We start from the raw sequence: 23,049 nt of genomic DNA on the forward strand, positions 1-23,049 counted from the left end.
AACATTTAGTTTTCTTTAATCCGGTTAATTCTCAGACAGTTATGAATTTTCCATTCCTTATCTTATTAGGTGAAACCTTTTTATTTTTGAGTACTGCTATAATGAAACTCAAAACATTGTAAATGAAATCATACTATTTCTGTGTAGGAACAGTTTTGCCACAGATGCTGTGCTGTTGCAAGTGGGAGAAAATAGGGCAATGTACGTTTTAATTTGGTTTTTCATCTCTTCTCTGTTTTCTGTGTTTGTGAATCTTCTGAGTAGGTATATATAGAAATTGCCATGAAGTGTGTGTAATCTGATAGTCAGTGTGGTGTGCTATAGTCTTGAATATGCAACATTACAAACATTTAGGTGTTTTAGATACTATTAGTTGTGTGATGACTGAATCTGCATTTGGTTAGTGATAGTAAAACCCTTTAATTTGACATGACCCTTTAGTGTAGATGATAGACATTTTCATGCATATCATAATCTGATCTGTTATGGAGAAGCTAGAACCACAATAAGCATTGTTTCAGACTAAACACGTTCTCTGGGATTCATTAATGCCCACACTAAGTGTACAGCATTTTGAGTAAACAGACAACACAAGCATAATTACCAGCTTCTTCCTCCTAATTTTAGTTTCCCTACTGATTTTCTTGCAGACTTAAATATTGAGGGGGATTCAAAATGGTTACCACAAAATGTAGACTACATGTACACTTAGTGTAATCTTTCTTAGTGACTAAAAATCACAAAAAATGTGGTGTGGATGTTCTTGAATACTGCTTGTACAGATTTAGTGCAGGCATTAGTGAATCTGCTTTTCTTATACTCTGAGATCACACACTTTGAGCATTACTGTGTGATGACTAGGTACTGATTTCATGGTGTCTCTTTGAAAAGGATGCATCTATTGAACTTAATAGTTCCTAATATTTGTTTGAAATATTTTTTTTTTCTAAATTGTGTTTTCTGGGATAGAAAGGAGGCTTAAATTCTGCTTTCTTCAGGCCATGTCTGTTTTACAACTCTACACATAACTCTACCAATGTCAAGTGAACTGCACATTCAGAGTATGTTTGCCTTTAATTCTGTATATAATTACAACAATTTCTTGCATAAATATTCAAAATACTTTGGATATAATGGCATATACTGCTTAGTCCTTTTTTGAATTATTTCTAAATAAATTATGCGCTTCATTGAATCATCACAGTGTTTAAACAGTAAATCCTGTATTTTTCTGCATGGTGCACTAAATAAAAAGTGGCTTTTTAATTTAAAACCTAATTGCTTATATAGTTGTGTTGTCAATTGTTACCTGCTACATTGTTGGTGCAAAGGGCAGCACACTTGCCTTCGAAATTGTATTCTAATTATTATAAGGTTTTGAAGTACATTCTGTCCACTTAAGAATTTCTATAATTTCAGTTTAATCAGAAAGATGATACTTCAATGCTTGAAATTTATGATTTATTTTATATATTTGCATTTTACAGCATAACACTGCAGATTACTTACATTGCAGCATATTACAAGATATTATGAAATGTATTGAAGCATATAAATTTTCTGGAACAATCCATCCACAAGAAACCTAAAGAAATGCACATGTGATAAAGTACTCCTGGATGGAGGATTCCAAAATGCTGCTAAGGTATATAAGAAATGCTGATAATAAATTTAAAGCTGATAGTTTAGAACATTTGTTGTATTAGTTTAATGTGTTATAACCTGCTTGCAGTGTAATGTTTAAATAACTACTTCTCACGTCACTATATTTTACATCTTTATAAAATAAGTAGGGAAACATTTGTAATGTGTAAACTATCAATATACTGCAAATGAATGCAAAAGCAAACAGTGAATGTTCCATATGAGCTCTTAAGTCATATAACATCCTATACAAATTGGAAGTGCTTCATTGTTATGTACCTTAGGATGTATGCATTGTGCATTTCCAGGCTTGAAAGCATATGTACTTGTCAATTATTTATGGGAGTGAAGAGCATTCAGTTTTGCTTCATAATCATGTGGGGCATCTATGCAGATGATTGTAAAAACTAAATCTCATGTTATAAGAAGGTAAGAATGACATTAAACAGGATGGGAAATAGTAATTATTACCAGGAGACAACATTTGTTGGAACCTTTTATTGAAATGTATGCAAAACTGTTCCTGTGCTTTGGAACACAACACTAGCATTGCTTCGAAAACAACACTAACACAACCATTTTTTTTTACTAACAACTCAAACAGTTTTATTAGATTTTGGAAATGATTAGATTCTAATAAAACTCTGAGTGCTACCGACTGCTTTGATTATCCACATGGCACGTTTTTGATTGATTTTGTCTAATTGGTGGCATCACAATATTTTGGCTGGAGTAAGTTTTTTTTTTAATTTAATGGATATATATATATATATATAATAGATTCATCTGTATCTAGTGCTTCATGCACAGTTTAAATGCAAGCATTCATCTTATCAGCACAGTAATATGATGCACACTGTGCACTGGGGATAATATCTGTAACCCCTTAGACCTCACTTCAACTAACTGGAGAACAGAATTATTTAGTATACATGCTTTTGTGTCTGCTACAATGAAACTTATTGGCCCAGAAGTAACCCCCTGACTATACTTCATTTGACTCTATTCATTTTTATGACTGCAGCTTACTATAGGCAATTTGTGTTAAGAAAACTTGCAGCAGAAATACGTTAAAATTTTAAAACACCTTGCATTGTCTAAAGTACTGCACTGCTATATGTTTAGATATTATATTAACGCACTTTTCAACAATCATATTTTCAATATCTGCATTGTCGCGTATTCCATATTTATGTTATGCAGTAAAATAGTAGGGCTGTAGCTGTGCAGTTAGCCAGTTTAATTCCCTTAAAACCTGACTTTCCTAAGAGATTAATCTTACGTAACTCATAGTTACCTCAGAAAGCAACCTTATGCCATATTAGTGCCAGAGATGTGGTAGACAAAAGTTAATGACCGCAATGTTTTTTTCTTCAAAAACAGTGAAATTGAATACATAACTAAATAAATAATGAGAAAAAATAATACAGGAGTATAAGAAATCTCCAATTCCTTTTCCAATTCAATAGTATACAAAAAGTATATATGTGATGCAGTAGTAATAACGTCACTTTAATTTCAAAATATGCAACTTTATTAAGGTTTGGTAAAAAGGCAGTCATTTGCAATTGCACAATGAATTATCAAACCATACATATAACCATATCTCTTAACCTCTCAGTGCAAGAAATCTGGACAAAGACAGACAAAATGGGGGGAACAAAGGCCCAAAAATAGGGACATATTTTAAATATTACTCTTATAAGCTTAGAATGTTGCTAGAGTAACAGGATTTGTTTTAACATACATTTTCTGAAGGATTTGAAGTCTGAAACTGAAATGCATGTCATTATTTAGTGACTTCAGTCCTCACATCATCCCAGTAATTTGTAAGAAAAACACAGATGTTATGAAGAACAGACCAAAAATTGCCAAAAAACGGGACATTCTTCTAAAATCTGTATAGTTGAGAGGTATGCAATGACACAGCAATAAATTAAATACTGATTAATGTGCATCTGACAAAGTTATAAAAGTTTACTCTGTACCCATGCACCCTTGAGAAAATCATTTAAATTAGCTTTTGGATATATCATTCCTTATCTCAACATGTTAGAAATGGAGAATATAATTTATCCATAAAGGATAAAGACATTTTCATGATATTACATACAGCTGACTGCTGCCTCATCTGCAAGGCATGTCTGATTTGTCTCATTTTGAAGTACCTGCCTGTAAAATGCTACTGGAAGAGTTAATACCAAATCAGAGAACCTGATATATATTTATATCTATATCTATGTCTATATCTATATACACACACACACACACACACACACACACACACACACACACACACACACACACACACACACACACACATATGGATCTGCTTTGGATAATTGAAAATCTAAAACACTGAGGACAAAAAGGCTGAGACAAGAATCATGAAAATGAAAATACTGAACTGTGTAAGTATTCCCAGAGCAAGTAAATACTTACCCAGCACTACAGTAAAATACACCGCATTCATTCCCACCAACATCCTGAGTGCTGAGGTGAGAGGTGGTTGATGGGCCATCAACAAGGCAGCCAAAAAATGAGAACTTTTTCCCAGCCTACTTGCTAGTATCCATGAAATCTGACATTAGTGGACTTGCCCAATGACAATCAATACCACTTGCATGCTGACAAGTGTCTTTCCCATTGCAGCTAGTGTTATACAGATTTTGTTGGGTCTCGATATTTGGACCTGATGCTGTATGTTACATCTTCTGTCTCTGCTTCATTCTAGGATAGTCAAGCTGGTATCAGCTTTTCAGTGCCACATTCACTCTCTGGTTACTACAGTTCCTAAACTGTTAATCTTTTCCTGGTAAACTGGATTGCCGTCAGGGCTTCATCCTTCCCTTTTTGCCAAAGAACCAGTACCAGTAAAAATCTTGTTAACTTAGATTATGAATTTACCGAACTTGTAAGTTCTTGTAAGAATTACTTAAGATTAAAGAAACAGATGCACAAATAAAAAATGCACAAAGTATGAAAATAATCTCTATACCAAATTACTAGAGAAAGCTTAAATAACCAAAGTTAAGAAAAGCTTTGAGAGAAGAGTACAAATTTTAAAAATCACATGATACTATAAAGCTATACAGTTAACAGTTTTCTACCTAAACATTATCTTTTTGTTAAAAAAATGTGGTTCCCTATCCTATCGTGATTGTGATACTTGATACTATCTGTTCTTTCACCTCAGAGTTTAAATTGTGATTTTTTTTTGACAAAAAAAGAAAAAAAACAGCAAATTCTGAAACTTGCTTTTATACTTTTAGTGCATTTTGGCAGATTCACAATGCTAATTGCACCCCTGCAATGTGTGGATGATCCTCCATATTTCTGATATTTTATTTGTCAGTATATACTAATCCTGAGATCATTGAACTTCAGAGTAGGAAAAATCTTCTGAAATCTTCTGAAATGTCACGTTCTCAGAATTAGTATATATCATCCATACCTGCACTTAAACTCTTGCTCTTCTTAAGATGACAGTTCCCGGCTTTGATTTTCCAACAAGCAGCGTTCTGTATTGCAACTGTCTATTGAAGTCTTGTAATGGATTGACAAAAGGGGTGTACAATGATGTTTAAGCTGACTCATTGTGCAGTAAATGAATATGCCATGCCTGTTGTCTTTTATGGGATGAGTTAAAAGGATGCCCGACAATGCCAGAGTAATCTACATTCTACATGCTTTTCTGCCTGTTGTACATGTAGTGGGTCAGCAACAGTGATTTGCAGTGATGAATGGGCAGTCTTCAATTTATACTACAGGGGCAATACAAGGTGAGCACAACTATCAGTATATGGCACTGCTGTTTGCAGCTACATTTTATGTACACTAGGAACGAGCAGTGCACTTTATATTAGCTGCTCATAATAAGGAATTTATTGCCTTATGAAAACCATTTTGGATTAGGGTTGCTACTTAACCATGAGTGTCACAGTTTATTACAAGTATTTTATTTATGACAGCATCCTACAAGACATAGCTTGCACTCCCAGTACTTCCTTCTAATTACCTTCTGATAGCATTAGCCACAGCAGAAATATGTGAACATCACCATTAAAGAACATCAACATTTATCAGTATAAATATTTTCCCTGATGACTACAGTTAGTCAAGCCAGGGATGGATGCATGGTCATGAGTTATATTAAGTGCTGTAACCATTCTGAAAGTCTTCTGGACATGTTTGACCACTTGTGCCAACATTGCTCCCCATTCCTCAGGTTGCCAGTATTGTCTGCCAAGATCTGCCCTTTCCATTTCTCTGTGTCTACACTTGAATGAATGTCACATCATGTGACTTGTCATCTAAAAATATCTATGTAGGAAAGAATATGCCCAACAAATAAATGGGACTCTATTTTCAACAACCTTTACAAATGGATATTTTGTAAATCACTACCATGTGCAAACAACAACAGGATGCAACCAATGTATGCCATGAAGCTGTTACTATTCAGAAGTTACATTAGTCTAATAAAAATGCCTCTAGACTGTGACAGGAAGTTCATACTTTTAATATTACTACCCATGATATGATGAAGCTACAGTCATGCTTCAATAGCAGCAGACAATGTTTCACAAACTGCTGATGCCAGGTAGTAATGGTAAATCTAAGGTTGCATGACTGGCTTCAGCACCTCTCACCATACACTGGACATCCTCACCATGCCCTTATGGCAGAGTATCATTAGTAGGTAGCCCACTACCAAAGCTGTGTGAATTTGCTGATGAGAACACTCCAACAAGGCCACATAGGGAATATCCACCTTATTCATCACCTTTTCAGATAAGTACACAGCAGACCAGGATGTGGTACAACTTAAGGCAGGTAATGTGTGTGACATACAAAATGTTCATGAGTCATAGACAGGAGAAAACAGGAGTGTCTGGCTTTCTTATGCCATATGTCTGGGTGAGCTAGCACATAGTGGTTTTATACTGCAAGGAGAGATAATGCCATGGCAAGTCTGATTCCTGGCATCATATGTTTCAGTTTTCAGTAATATCATTTGCACCATCACTTATACAGATGCATGTATTAGACAACAACATCAAGCACTCTGATTTGATAATCACATCACTCAAACACTTGATGGATCACTACAACATGGCTTTACTGTATAGTGTTACAATGCTGCTGTTGAGGAGGCTCTCATCAGGGAGGTGGAATATCATCCTGTTGTTGCTATGGATATACATGATCATCACATGGAGACTCTGGTCAGAGGATGATGTGGATGATGTTATGCAGTAAACATCAGTCAGTGAAGATTGATTGTAGAGCACTGCAGTGTTCCTCCAGAGTTATCAGGGTAATGCAAATTTATTTTTGAGATGTGCAAACACATGCTCTGTGATATTACAGCCCTTTTAGAGCATATTGTTTTATGGCGTACCCTGTAGGATTTGTGGTGATGAGATGGTTGTGAGCAGCCATGGTTCAAGGGGGTTATGCGGCATTGCTCTGCAGCCACTCATTTCAAAGCCATTCTATCTGGCACTAGACTGTTAGGCATTGGCTTCATGGTGTCCACTGGTAATGCTCACTGATTATATGAACTCACTTGCCATGTGTCACGTGACAATGTATGGAGCATTTTCTAAGGCAAGTACAACATGAAGTTGTAGGCTATCTATAGCCCATAAATTAGTGGTGTCCACCAAGCCTGTGTCTCTAGCCTCTGAATCTATGACTATAAATGGGGCAGTAAACACTCAAGAGACTGTTTCAGAATTCAGACAGAGTATGCTTTTATAATCATGTCAATATATCCAACTGCTGTTATTGCACTTGTTTACAGGGGCATCATTTCCTATCTTGTTCCACAGGACAGACAGTGTTTCATGTCCATTTGTGTATCCATTTAGACATTAACCATCTGCACCTGGATGTACAAACTCTGAATATCCTGTGTAAATGTATTTTATTTATTTATTGCATTTGTTTACCAAGATGGTCCACTAGGCCTAGGAGAGTACATTTTCAGTGGAGGCCTGGGGTGAAAGCTCCACATAGGTTGAGCAGTACATACATGACATAATAAACAATACACTGTAGATGGAGTCACAATACATTGAATAAAATGAGCATAGGTGCAGAATTGTAAGGACATTTTTACAATGTGAGTTGGGTTACAAGAATTAAACAGTACATACAGTGTAAGAATATAACACGCAGTATAAAGTATAATCATTTGCAATGCTTGGAGTAGTATGAGCACCAAGAACTGATTAGTTGCATACACAATTCATATTTGCTTTGTACAATTCCATTATGCTAGTAGAGTGTCAGTTGACTAATTATTAAGTGATAGAGGTTTGTAGACATGATCAGTGGAATCTTGTGAAAATAGAGAAGTGCATGTGAGGTCAGTTATGGTAAGTGAGAGGTGCAGGTATAAGATGGAATGAGTAATAGAAGATAGAGGAAGGAGTCCAGTTTTGGAGAGTGTTTTATTGACACATGTACAAGTCCAAAGAGAGCAGAGATGATGTTTGAGGATGTTCTAAGAGAGGGCAGGATTGCTGATTGTTCTGATTGAAGGTGGAAGGTAGTTCCATAGTTTTGAGACAGTAAAACAGTACAGCATATGACCAGCTGAGTGTTTTAGCTTATCCACTGTGAGCAGCAGTTTATTTTCTGATCTAAGAGGTCTGTTAGGGTGACACATGGTCAGCAGGGAAGACAGAGAGGGGCAGGCTGATGATTTATATATGAGTTTATGTGCAGTAGTAAGTTGTAGATATGTGAGATGCTGCGGGATTTCGAGCCAGTTTAGTTGACTCAGGGATGAACAGTGGTGGGTTGGATATTTTGCATTAGTTACAAATTTAGCAACTTTGTTGTAGCGTGAGTCTAGTTTGATTTTCAGGGAGGACTGGATGTCGGTAAGGATCGGGGTGCCATATAAGAGAGAAGGTAGTAGGAAGGAGGAGGCTAGATCCTTGTTTGCAGTGAGAGTAAGGAAGTTGTTGTGTATGTAGACTAAACCTAGTTTTTAGTGTGTGTTGTTTGATGTTGCTGTGGATATGTAGTTCAAATGTTAGGTTGTCATCAATGATGACACCTAACAGTTTAGTGCTAGGTACAACTTCAATGATAGTGTCATTTTGGAGAAAAAAGAGAGAGTTCATTCCTGTTAATAGGGGTGTTTTTTGGGGTGAATTTCAGGAGTCTTGTTTTATTGGGGTTTAGAGCAAGGTGGTTATTGGACATCCAAATTTCAGTTGATGTAAAGGCATTTTGGGTAAGACGTTGTAGCTCAGATGTGGATTTGGCAGTGCAGATGATTGTAGAATCATCAGCGTATTGGATGACAGTGGCTTGTGCATGAGTGGCATGGAAGTTGTTGATGAATATACTGAAAAGGACGGTGCCCAATATGGATCCTTGGGGTACACCTGTATTGGTGTTTAGGAATGGTGAAGAGGAGTGTAGACATTTGGTGGATTGTTGCCTATTTGAGAAATAGTTGGAGAAACAGTTTAAGATTGGGGTTGGGATACCAAGGATGCAGAGTTTGGAGAGTTTGGAGAGAATAAGGGAATGGGATACTGTGTTGAAGACCTTTGAGATATCAAGGAAGTGTGAGGAGACAAAGTAACCAGAGGCGCAAGCCCTATTTATGGTATCCATAAAGGAGATGAGAACTGTGGTTGTGCTGTGACCTGGCCTGAAACCATGCTGAGTGGAAGAAAGGATATGCTTGGCCACCAAATGATTAAGAAGCTGCTTGTGCACACATTTTTCTAAAAATTTGGCTATGGGAGAGAGAATAGCGACTGTTCGAAAATCGGAGATATCTGAGTTGGTACCACCTTTATGAAGTGGAAGGACAAAAGCTTTTTTCCAGATTAGTGGTACATAGGAATCCTGAATGGATGTATTAAGGAGTATGCTGATAGAGTGGCAATGGAGCTTGCTGAGAGTTGTAGGAATTTAGCTGATAAGTTGTCTGGGGTACTAGTACAAGATTTGAGTTTAAGAAGGATTGCACTAGTAATGAAGATATAGGGAGTAAAAAGCTAGCCAATAATACTGCAGTTGCTGCAGTTAAACTGTATAGCAGATCGGATATTGCTATAACAAATAGTCTGCATTCATAGCATTTTAGCACTGCCTCAAACTGGGCAATTTCTGTGTGTGTGTGTGTGTGTGTGTGTGTGTGTGTGTGTGTGTGTGTGTGTGTGTGTGTATAAAATGATACCACCTCCTCCTTGTTCCTCCCCGACCACTACTTACCTCTGGCTTTGCTTGCTCCCCTTACATTATTTCTCTGCCTAGGGATTCTTTCCAGCCACCAACAGTATGGTGGCTCCCTGATTTGTCTATCTTTATCCATACAAGTCCTTGCCCCCAGCCCTTATGACTTAGTAGGCAGATGTCTCTGCCCTGATATGAAGTGTATCTACTCAGGTGATAATCCAGGGATCATCCAGTGAGGAGGAATTAAAAGTTCTCAGGGCAGGAAGGTGGGACAGGTTAAGAAACAATGGATGGTGTTAAAAAAATGAAATCAGACCATGCAACAGCTATCTGGTCTGCACATCTATTTGTTCTGCATTATAGTGTTCTTGGGATGTCTGTATAGCAATACATGTACAACCAACTCAATCTTAAAATATTTTCACATTGAGTAACAAAGTCTTACAATCTATAATATTTCTAGTGCTGCTATGATTTTTTTTGGTGGTGGTGGGGTTATACCACAAAGGTGTCGTGTTTGCTTATTTGTTAACAAATAGCTTAATACATTCAGATTGTTCACAATGGCTGTGCAATACATGGACAAGCAGATTATTCTCTAAAATAAAGACTCTTCATACATGAGAACCTAGTTATAACAAACTTGCTATACTGAGCTTCATATGCATGATCCTTGTTATTAGCAAGGCTTATACTGCTACATTGATGTCAGCACCACATAGCTGCACTGCTATACTACAGACAGTTTTGAAAGCTGTGTCTCACTAAAGCGTGGTAGAGCAAAATATCAAACAGTTTTTAAACTTGTTAACAAAACAAAATGGAAGCAGAAAACATCTGAGCAGAGGACCGCAAGTAAAAATCCTTTATTAAAAGAAATGTTAAGCACTTTAATCCATTGGCTTGGTGGACTTCTTCAGAACAACAACACCAAAAACACACACTTTATATACCTTCTAAACAAACCCATAAATTGGCAATTAATTAGTTTGTTCTTGTGGAGTGCTTCTATTAGGTTATAAACTTGCCTGGCCAATAAGAAGTGCACATTGCTTCTAACTACATTTTGTGTTGCAACACAATATGTCTGACTGCTGTTGAAGCTGTACATCTTGTTTCTGTCCTTTTTTATAACTTGTAAGGTACATTGGAGTAGCTAAAATTCCCCATATTTTAAAGAGGTTTGAAAGGATTGCCAATCATACTCATTTGTTAATGTGTTCAGTAAATGGATTAAACACGTTCTTCCCTCAAGCTTCAACAGAGTCCCTTAAATCTATTTCTTGAAAACATTAACAGCCAGGTCATGACATGCACTCCAATCATAATCCTAGGTGAAGAGGCATATTGCACCTATTGTAGTCCTGTTAACATTTGTCTTTTCTTTCTGGGGTTTCTTGTTAGCCTGCTAATCATCTCACAGATAGCACTAAACATGTTTACATTGTCACTAATAATCCCTGATTTTCCAGTGGTCTTAAATCTGATTTTTTTTTTGGCTTAATTTCTCCAAGTCTTTTGGGTTTCTAATACCATGGCAGGAATGGAACCCATTCCTGACTGAACGTATGATTAAAGTTCATGTAATTAATATTGTTTCAGTCTTTGATGTTAGCCAAAAGTACTCTTTGTGGCTTCCTATGAGTTCAACGAAAACGCATTATGTCGAATTTGTTTTTGTCGACACATGTACAGCGAACAGGCAAAACAGCGAAGCGGCTGTTTAGCGAAATTTTTCCCTGGGAAAGAAGTCACTTAACCACTTTGTTGTTTTGCTGTGTTCTGAAGTGTAGTGTGGTCCCTTGTCCGGTATAGCTGCCGAGCGTGATTGTGCAACAGTTACTCACCTTAGGGTTAGGGTGCGGGTTAAGGTAAGTGCATATGTATGAAAGTGTTTACTGTTGTATATTTTATGTTAAATTTATGGTTGAGTTCCGTGTGTATGTGTTTTCAGTTGTTTACTTTTGTTTTGGGGGGGTAGAGTTAGGGTTAAAGTGTGTATGTGTTTGGAGCTGTTTATGTGAATGTGCAAGAGTTACTGACCTTAGGGTTAGGGTGCGGGTTAAGGTAAGTGCATATGTTTTAAAATGTTTATTGTTTTTTTTTCGTTAAATGTATGTTTGGGTTATGTGCATATGTGTATTTAGTTGTTTACTGGTTTTTGTGGGGTATAATTAGGATTGGGTATGTATGTATGTATGTGTTTGGAAGTGTGTAATGCGGGGTTTGGAACAGCGATTTCTTTCCCTAGGAAAGAAATCGCTGTTCTTTGGATTCAACATTTTCTGCTTTCGCTGTGTCGATGTAACATCATTCGCTGTTTTAAGCATTCAGTGTTGCAATATAGACCCCTCTTTGCAGCACCCACAATGTGCCAAAAAATGATTCCTTCTGCAGTTCATATGGAGTTACACATATTTTTAGCTTATCTAAATATGACTGCAAATTCTTTTTTTTTTATTTGAGACCCATTGCTCCTACTACTGTTGAAACTGGGTATCTTTCTTCCACATTGCCCTCATTTCTGCCTGCAAATTGTGATATTTTATGATTTTGTGTCTCTCTTTACATGAGTCACTGTAACAGCTAGATGCTAGATGTAGCAATTTAAATTATCAATGCTACTTTTGTCATTTTTCATGGACTGCTGTAGCTGGTTTTCTTGCACCTATTTTTATAATTGTTGGTAATGGGTGATCCCATGTGATGTATACTTCATCAATCTCTATAATGTCTTGTGTTTCACATTTCCAATGCTTTTCAGCTACTTATACGTTGTAGTGTTTGCACAATTCCTAATGGAACAAACTTGCCACATTATTATGTGTTTCAGTGTACTGCACCTCTGCTATGAGAATATCCCATCCAGCAATAAGGTGTGCAACTGTTTCCAACTATTTTTTTAGAAAACCTACAGTTGTCTGTTCCTGCCACATGGTCAATGGACTTTGTAAACAAACATGTATGTAGTTCACTGTCTCTTGTTGCCATTATTAACCTTTTTTCCCTTGGTTTCTGTTTACCTCTCCTTAACCATTCCTATGTCAAATCATGATCAACATAAGATTGTTCCAGGAGATCTGTATACTTGCCGCTATATTTGTGGCTTTTCCACATTTCTTTCCTTCTCATCTGATCCTTCTCCTTATATTCTTTCTTTAGTTTTTTTTTTTTTTGGGCACATAGAGTTGCTTTCTGGTTTGTGTTTACTTCTGGTTTGATTTCCATTCTGTCTTGCCACCTAAATGCTGATGCTAATCTAAGCAGAGAGGTAATCTCAGACTTCCTGTATTCATGTTGTATAACTTTCACTATGTTTGGATCTAACAAGGTGAGCAGATATGTATGCAGTCCCATGCACACAGATCTATCTATATAATCAGCATCAAGGCTGCTTGCAGTATTAGGTTTAGTATTTTGAAGTATTCCTTACTGAGTTTATTTGCAGTGGTCCATCATGTCTTATTGATGATCCTCCATCAGTTACCAAATATTTATACACTCCTTCCTTGTCAAGTTCCTTTATATCACATTCCTGTTGTAGACTGATATTTTCGGGTCTATATTAGAACATTGAAGTTTCAAAACTTCGAATGTTCTAATATCGAACCCTATTCAGGGAAAGCTGAAAACATCGAACATACAGAACAGCAATTTTTTTCTAGGGAAAAAATTTGCTGTTCCAAAATACATACACACAAAACAAGCACACCAAACAAACAGCAATCCACACACATGTACCTAAAATCTTACACCTAACCCTACACTAAACTATACACCCCACTAACTATCCACTTACCTTAACCCAAACCCTAACCCTAAGGTCCATCACTATCGCACACTCATCTCACCCGCGCCCTAACCCTAACTCACCTACCCCACCCTAACCCTCATGTCCACACAATCGCGCACTTACCTAACCCGCGCCCTAACCCTAAGTCACCTAACCCGCCCTAACCCTCATGTCCACACAATCGCATACATACCTAACCCGCACACTAACCCTAACTACCGTAACCTGCACTCAATCGCACACTTACCTGAACCCGACCCGTAACTTTCCACTACAGCACTGAAAATACAGAAGCAACAGAAATGGACAACCAAATTCTTTCCCTAGGAAAAAAATCATTTTTCTGTTGCTTCGATATTTTCAGCTTTCGCTGAATAGGGTTCGATATTAAAACATTCTAAGTTTTGAAACTTCTATGTTCTAATATAGACCCGATATTTTCTTGGTATTAGAACTTTTTTTGCTTTAAATGTTGCTTTTGCACATTTATAGAAAACAAATGACTTTCTCATATCATCTCAGAAAGTTTTAACCACTTGCAGTTGAGCTATCAACTCTTCACTGAATAAATTATACAGTTTTAAATCACGCACAAAAAGGAGATGAGAAATATTTAAGCAAGTTTGTTTTCTTGGAGCTAAACTGTAGCCAAGACCTAATCTGCTTAATAGATGAATGACTAGATAAAACAAAGAAGTGAAAAGAAATCACACTCGAATAACCCTCTTTGAATTTTTATCCATGGGATAATAATTTACTCTTGTCATGACTTAATTAAAAAGTGGTTTGCCACTGTTTTATGGTCGCTGTAATATAATTGATCAATGTAGGGTGTACACCCATAAGCACATCTTTATTCATAAATGTGGGATACTGTCAAATGCTTTTTTTTTTTATCTACCCATGTCATACTAAGATTCTTCCCCTTTTTACAATTTTCCATTATGGCTTTATTTAGCAACAGTTAATCCTTCATTCCATATGACTTCTTTTTGTTCTTTTGCCGTGATTGAATTTTCTTCTAAATGACTGCAAGCTCTGTCTGTATATATATTCTAGTATGTAGTTTGTACATCGTCGGAAGGCAAGTAATTGGTTTATAGTTTTTGGGATGGCTTACAGGTTCACTCTTAAGGAGGAGTATTGTTTTTCCTCTTGCTAACCAGGGTGGTGTCTCTTCAGAATGTGCATACATTTATTCTTACTCAAGGTTAAATCTTTGTGTAAAGATGTTAATACTTTTAACTAGATGTTAGGTACTGTATATGGGCTTGGGGTTTTCTAGTTATGAGCTTTTCTTAATTATGGTACACAGATTTTTTCATAAAAATATCTCAAAAATATATCTACTTTTTCTTTTTTGGTGTTTTTTCTATTTCTTTTGCTTTACTTCCCAGCTCTGTGTAAATCTTTTTGGGACATCAATTAATTGCTTATTCTGTACTTTTACTTTATATTTATCTGCAGATCTTCTAAGTTTTTCTGCCTGCACTGATATCTTTAATTTCTTATTTCAATAATGTAATATAGAGTCTGGTCTGTTGTGATACTGCTGTTTGTTGCTTTTATCACATCTGACTTTTCTAAGTATTTTTGTTGCTCTGTTCCCTCTGTAAGAGTGACAAGTTTTGTCTTAATTGCTTTACAGCAATCTCTAATAGATGTTTTCATCATGGCATTTTATTTCTTCCCTTCTTCTACCTTATTACACTGTACTTTTGTGGTATGACTTTATTTGTCATTAGCACAGTTGTTGTGTCTTTCGGCTTATACCAGTTAGGGGTCACCACAGCGGAACTCCGGTCCGCTAATTTTTGGTAGTGGATTTTTACGTGCCGAGTTACCAGCCCTGATGCACAACCTTCAACGAAGGCACACCCATTCACGTATGCCTCCACACAGAAGACGCTCTAGCTGAGAACTGAACAGGACAACATCCTGCTGTGAGGCGACAACGCTACCGCTGCACCAATATATCTTATTTACTTCTATCATAAAATACAAATTTTTGTTACAGACATGATTACTGTTTCTGTCTGTTTTATCGGACTCCTAATATGTTTGATCTTCTTTACTTTCTGTAAATCTATTTTTTTCCACCAATCTTAATATGTCTCTATCTGTCTCTATTACTGTGACATATTCTCTTCAGCTGCATTTTTCCTCATCCATTGCTCTTTCATATGGGAACTCACTGGCCCATCAGTCTACAACATTGCCTGTGCCAGAGCTAGACTGCTTCCAGCTCTTTGCTTTGCTGTGCAACTCCAACTGAACTTTTGTACTGGTTTCCTACTGAACGCTCCAGAGCATCACTATGTGGCAGGTGATCAGATGCTTCCCATTTCACTTGTTTCTCCTTAATTTGGGGACTCGTTCTATCATGCTGTGATGTTACCGGAGCTGGATTTTCTACAGTAAATCCTTCTTTGATGGTAATTCATAACTTAAATTTCTAGTTCTTTAAATTCTCCATTACTAATATTCTTTTCTTATTTCCTCCTTTGTTTCATTATTTTTTGTTTTGAAATGTTCCTTATCTGAGTATCTTTACCTGAGTATTTCTCTTCAAATACATTTTGTGCTGCTTGTTTCATATTAATTAGTTTTGCTTTCTCCTTTCCATAAATATCCCACCATATCAAACCTCTTTTTCTTTCCCATGTCCATACATCTTCATCAGATATCTCTGTTCCACCTGTGTCTCTTCAATTTGGGGAATTGGTGTTCCATCATGCAGTAAAATGACCTATGTTAGACGTTATACACTAAATCCTTAATATCACAGGTATTCCTTAATGTCAGTTTTTATTTGTTTAACTTCTACCTTACTAGTCTTCTGTTCTATATTTCCCCATTGTGTTCTTATTTTTGTGTTGCGAAATTTTCCATATGTGGGTGTCTTTGGCTCTATTTCTCTTCAAATATTTTTGGACCTGCCTTTTTTGAATTGGTTAGTTTGGCTTTCTCCTTTTCATACATATTGTACTCTAGGGGATCTCTTTTTCTTTCCTATGTCCATATCTCTTTTTTATACCTTTCAAAAATGTTTGGGTTTTGTTCTTGATATTTTTGTACTTCCTGTGTAGCTTCTTTTTCCAGGTGCCCCAAAATGTATTTGTCTGGGGTCCCCTTTGAAACATCTAAAACCCATAACATCTAATTTTATAACATCGAGACCAGAACATCTAAAACCCAAAACATCTAAAACCCATAACATTGAATTTCTTAACATCTAACAGTACAAATCACATGAAAATAACATCCCTCCACATATAATGACATATAATCACACCAAACTAACAAACACACTTTTTACTACGTTTCTGCAGGGGGGCTTGATACAGTGGGGTTAGGAAATTAACTTTTTCCCACTGTAGTGTGATCTTGGAGTTGGTATATTTAATTTAAGGGGGTGTGGGGGGCAGAGCCCTCCACATGGGGAGTTAATTTCCTAACCTCACTGTATCAAGCCCCCCTGCAGAAACATAGTAAAAAGTGTGTCTGGTAGTTTGGCATCTTTATATGTGGAGGGGATGTTATTTTTTTGTAATTTGTACTGTTAGATGTTATGAAATTCAATGTTATGGGTTTTAGATGTTTTGGGTTTTAGATGTTCTGGTCTCAGTGTTATGAAATTAGATGTTATGGGTTTTCGATGTTTCAAAGAAGACCCATATATATATATATATATATATATATATATATATATATATGTATATAAATATATATATATATATATATGTGTGTGTGTGTGTGTGTGTGTTTGTGTGTGTGTGTGTGCGTCTGTGTGTGTGTGTGTATGTGTAAAACATCAAATGGTAATGTCAAATCCCTGCATAGTATTTAGGCGAAAATGTTGAATCTGATGAATGAATTCAGCAGATTGGACATTTTCTCTGAATATCGAACGTGATGTCCATATAGGAGTTCACAACTCTTCACATCATATTTTAGCAGGTAGGTAAGCCTCCTTGTGCCCCCCCCCACACCCTGCTAACTATATATTCCAACTCCAAGATCGCACTACAGTGAGGAAAGGGATGAATGTCCCAATCTGCACTATACCACAATCTCTATTCATTACAATGAGTTCATATCAGTGAATGCCACTGGGCATTTACTGATATGAAGTGTCGATCATTTAACGTTCGGCAACATGGGAATCAGCCATCTGCCGCTCGACATTCCTGTATTCACAGAATGTTCATTCATGATTTTGATAGTAAACCATATTGCAAAAGTATTGTTCTTTCCTCTTGTTACTCCCTTAATATTTTTGAAATCTTTTATTTGGAAATATCGGGCTTCTTGTGTATGAGTAGTAATACTTAATTTCTTCCTTATCCTCAATAGTCCACTCTATTATCTTTTTGGTGCTTTTTTGGCCTATAAATTTTTTGATTTTTTGAACTATTACTTCTTTCTACAACATGGATGCCATCATCCCCCTGAGCCTGGCGTTAACCCATTGTAAAACTGTTTCCTTGTTTTGAGGATTATATACTGCCATTTTTCAAGTCCTGGCACCAGTGTGCACTCCAGGATTGGATACTTTTTTATCACTGGACTTGTGCACCTAGCTGTCTTTTTTATTTTTTTAACCTACCTTTTTCTATGACATACACTATATAAAATACAATTTATATATCAGTTGCCTTTGTGAGATTTTGTGAAAACAGGGTACGCCTTATGAAGGCCTTTACCAAGACTTGAAGATGACTTCAGAGATACTACTTTCCTTTCCTTGCGGATTTTGTCCTTGCTGCATTCACATTCCATATCACTGTATTCCTGTTAACATTTTTCTTTCCTTTCTGGAGTTTCCTTTATCAGCTAGCTTGCTAATCATCTCACAGACAGAACTAAACATCTCATTAACAATATCTGATTTTTTAATATTTCTAAAACTGCTGTTTTTTTATTATTATTATTCTTTAGGAAATGTTCTCTGTCTGTACAAAATCTCTGCTTCACTCACAAGTAAATCTAAATAAATTCACACTGCTGGTATTAATATTTGATATGCCACAGTGTTCCTAGTACTGTACATAGATGTATTAACAGGAAAACTCCTTGCCACTTACAAATAGCTAACTACATTGTCTCAATAATTCCTAGCTGCAGTATATAACAGTGACTTACTGTTATTTTTTTGTTTTGTTTTGTTTTGCTTTTTGTGTTTGTTTTAATAAAAAAATAATTGTTGCTTTGGGCAATATTTCCAATATTATTTCCAAAAGAAAGTGATTTTTCCTATTAGTTTAGTATTTTGATTGAATGCAACACTTTAAATTGGTCTAAATTATTGATTCAAACCTTAAAACTTCAATGAACAGTCTGAATTAATAAACTAGAAAAACTAAGTAATAAAAACTTCTTGTTCACTTATTAATATCCTAAATCCAGTTTGCTCTCAATCTGAGGGTATAAGAAATACTAATTGAATCATTAAGTCTAGGCAGAGTTGAGACTTCTGTCCTAAGCTGCCATACAGTTTCCCTGTGACCTAAAAGTGTTTTCTAATCACCTCCTCCTCTCTCCTGAAAATTAACCTTTTCCAAAATGGAAAACAAAAAAACATTCAAAAGTCTGACATTCACTTGTATGTTTAGCTTAAGTATTCTTAAAATTAAGTTTACTAATACAGTAGAATTGCTGATATATTCTTTTACATAAAGAGCTCTCTGTTTTGCCAATATAAAAATATGGGTAGGTGGACAAACTGCCACTTATACTACAATAGTTGTAAAATCTACCAGGTTTAATCCACCTGTAAATGTCTTTATACTAAACTTCTTTATCAAGAGTATTAATATATTGGTAATGACCACAGTTACTACATGTTCTTGTGCTTTCTGAGATATTAATTTTAACTGTAATAGGTATTTCTATGATATTTTTAATGGTAGGTTTCCTATTGTACACAGTATTAGGACCATTGCCGATAAGCCCCATAAGTAGATTTTATTTATTTATTTATTTATTTATTTTATTTTACATTTGTTGACCGGGTTAGTCCAACTGGATACATATCCATTTTCAGTGGAGGCCCGAGGAGAAAAGCTCCAAAGAACAGAGGTACATAAACAAATATAGTGACAAAACTAGAGTAAGTAAGTAAACTGGCATTTATATGCAAAATAAAACAGTAAGTAATTGTATATATAATTCAAAAGAGATACAAGTTAGTAAAGATGGATTGTCAGGGCTACATAGTGGACCCTTAAGGTTTTGGGTTGGGTGGAGGCTTGGGTAGGCCTGGTTGAGCCGGGGACGTGAGCTATTAGTCTGGATTAGAGCATGGGCATAGCCATTGGGATTTTAGTAGAGCTCGGAGGTGAATTTTAAATTGGTGCAGAGTGGTCATAAGTCTTAGATTGCTTGGGAGGGCATTCCAGGCTTTGCCAATGGAATTGGCATATAGAGCTTCACCACCCGAGTTGTTAGATTTAATGGTCAACACTTGTATACTTTTGGATGACCTAAGGGACGTAAGGTTGGAGTAGGGGGTAAGTATTTTGTTCAGTGAGGGGGTTTTATCTGGATGTTTAATAATTTTAAATTCCTCAGTAAGTTGGTTGAGTTTGAGGATGTTGGACAGTCCTAGCCATCCCACTAGATCTAGGTGTTCAAATATTTCCAGTGTTTTCTCAATACCCCACTTTTACCTGAAGGTTGCCAGAATACAAGGTAAGAAAGGGAGTAAGTCAAAGTCCCTTAACTTTGTCTAAAAGACTGTGTCCATTTTGTATAGTATTGTGGAAACCCACTTTTAATATTGGAATAAAATATGTACTACTCCTTATACAAATATCCTGTATTATTTCTTCTAAAGATTCTGAAGGAAATCCTCTCTACAAAAACATGTCCTTGACAACCTGCACTTCTATATAGCCTAGATATCCTAATAAGTTCCCATTTTACTATTTCCCTTTTAATGTGTAAGGGGTAAAAACTTGAAAAATGAGTATATAAATGAATGTGTAACTTTATGATCATTTTTTGATGTTAAGTTATTGTTACCAATCTTCTCAATGCTAACATCTAAAAAAATAATGGAATCCCTAATCATAACATATTTAAATTTCAAAAAGTTGATAGCACCTTACAAATAGTTGACAAACTGTTTAAACTGCTGTTGGTCATATTTCCAGTTCATTAAAAATATTATCCAAATATCTAAACTATACTAAACATAAACTATAAAAAGTATGGGTAAATATAAAATACCTTAAACAGCAATGCATTAACATATTATCATGTATTAGGGCACAAGCTGCAGCCATAGTAAACCATTTTTTTGACAAAAATTGCCAATTTCCCTAAAATCAATTACAATTGTAATGCCTACTGTGCACAAATTAGGATTGAGTAACAATTTAACTCTAAACCCAGGAAAATAGATCCAAAGTTGGAAATAAATCTCTGGTAACATATTCTAAGGGTAAAAGTCATAAGAACTGGTTTGATAATGGAACAAATTTTGCACATAATAAAAGTAGAAATTTGAATTCTAAAATGTATAAGTGTGGTTATTGTAGATGGTGTAAATTTGTCAATGATGGTCCATATATTGTCATTGTCGGATACAATACAACATTGATTTGTCCCAGTAGGTGTAATTGTAATACAGAAAATGTAGTGTATGTGGCTTCCTGCATATCATGTACAGCAGTCTATGTAGGAAAACTACTAGGAAGTTAAGAGAACGTATGGCTGAACATATTAGGGATATAAAAAATGAGAAAACAAGTAATACCCTATATATTCACACTACAATGTGTACCAATTGTAAAAAGTTTTTATTTTTTATTATAGATAGAATTTATGTGAATAACCAGGGGGGAGATGTGAAAAATGTGTTAGAGTTTAAAGAATTAGAACGGCGTTTGAGATTAAACATCATGCAAACCACAGGTATTAATGAAGCTTGTTCTATTAGCAGTGTTTTAAAACTTAGAGCACAAATTAAGTAAGGTTGATGTTATTTTCCCCATATACATATACATATTTGGATACCTTATTAATTATTTAGTCAAGTTTTAAATGCTTTATGGGTATTATTAAGTAGATTCCACTTAGGGTTTTAGAAATGCTATTTATATATTGTATTTTATTGTATTTAGGTAGTGTGCATTTAAAAGTTAAATAAGAAAATGGTCACCTGTTTTTGATTTTTCTATTTCAGGTTTGAATGGCACAATGTTTTTAACTCTGAAGACGCCCAATTTTTATGTACGGGTGAAAGCACTCAGCTGTGGTATTAAATTAAATATTCTTTGATTACGCGAACACAGTATCAGATGTTGTTTTTTACTTTAGTAGCCTTCTCACTGCTTATATTTGTGAATTTGTTAGGGGTGAGTAACAATTTATCTCTAAACCATTCCAATTCTGTTTTGTGTAGAATCACAAAAAACAAATTATTAACATAAACTGTTACAAAATATTATGACCAAATTCTACATCTTTCAGTTTGTCTAAAAAACTCCAAATGTCTTTCAACATATTTTCAAAGTCTTCCAAACATTTTCCTGTCAATAGATTTCACTACAGGCTCAGTCTTAGAGCCACATTCAGAAACAAATAGGTATATGTGCTTTGTGTCACATGTTATTGTTATTAAGTATTTAAATAAGTTTGTTCATTATACAGCTTGGTCTGAAGAAGTTCCATGAAGGGAATGAAAGCAGTTACCAGTTAAATTTGTATGAAATAAAGTCATTTTGTGTTTTTATCCATTCGTTTTTTTTATTATTTTGCCTTTTTATGTCTATTTCATTTGTTTGTTTGGAGTTTCATGAGGTATTCATGGTTAATAATATTTTCCCATAACCACTGTGTTTAGTGAATGTCGTTATGTGTGTAGGTATGTAATTAATTATGAGCAGAAAGACATGCACTATTTGCATAAAAAAATGAACTCTATGGAGGTGAATACAAAGCATACTCTATACCAATTGTTATGATTTTGTGTGAAGTAATTACATTTCAGTCATTTATATTTCCATGTTTAGTAATCTAGAAGATATCTGATGCAGTATGCCATCAGAAAACAATCATAAATGATTATGGGTAGACAGATAATGGACTGATTGAAAGATAAATAAATAAATATATAAATAAATAAAACAAATAAAATTGCCTAAAGATGAATTGCTTCCTGATTCACTACCATGTTCATTAGCATACAATGAGTAGACTTTCCTTTGTGGGAATCACATTGGCTGCCTGTTGTATAGGGTCTTCATTCATTTTTTTTAATCGCTTACAGAATGATGAAAGGCTGTAGACTATAGAGAAAGATAAAACAAATGTGTTAACTACTTTTCTCAGTAAAGAAATAGCATGGCATATGGTTTGTACTTCATACCAAAAGAGCCCTGACCATATTT

The sequence above is a fragment of the Protopterus annectens genome, chromosome 2.part0, assembly GCF_019279795.1.
Source record: "Protopterus annectens isolate FY-2018-M chromosome 2.part0, PAN1.0, whole genome shotgun sequence".
Lineage (NCBI taxonomy): Eukaryota > Metazoa > Chordata > Ceratodontiformes > Protopteridae > Protopterus > Protopterus annectens.